Source organism: Penaeus monodon, chromosome 32 (assembly GCF_015228065.2).
Source record: "Penaeus monodon isolate SGIC_2016 chromosome 32, NSTDA_Pmon_1, whole genome shotgun sequence".
Taxonomy (NCBI): Eukaryota; Metazoa; Arthropoda; class Malacostraca; order Decapoda; family Penaeidae; genus Penaeus; species Penaeus monodon.
The window spans coordinates 34102160-34102434 of record NC_051417.1 but is presented as its reverse complement, the minus strand read 5'-3'; positions in this window follow the sequence as shown (position 1 = coordinate 34102434).

Sequence of the window (275 nt, the reverse complement as noted above, 5' to 3'; positions counted from 1 at the left end):
TGAAGAGAAAGGAAATTATTCCAGAGGTCAGCAAGAGAAAATATTTATGAAGAATCGACCAGCGTTTGTGCAGTGACGCTCATATATTGTTGGAGGATTTTCTTTTTTTCTGAGAAAGTCATTAAATATTTGTTCAAATAAAATCTTTAAAAGGGGTGTTCAATATTGTTTTTATCATAAGAGGCCATGTTCATTAGCTGTCCATTTGAAAAGGAGAGGTGAAAAGTTTTAAATGAAATGTGAAAAAAAATGTCTGTCGATTACCCAATGACAAA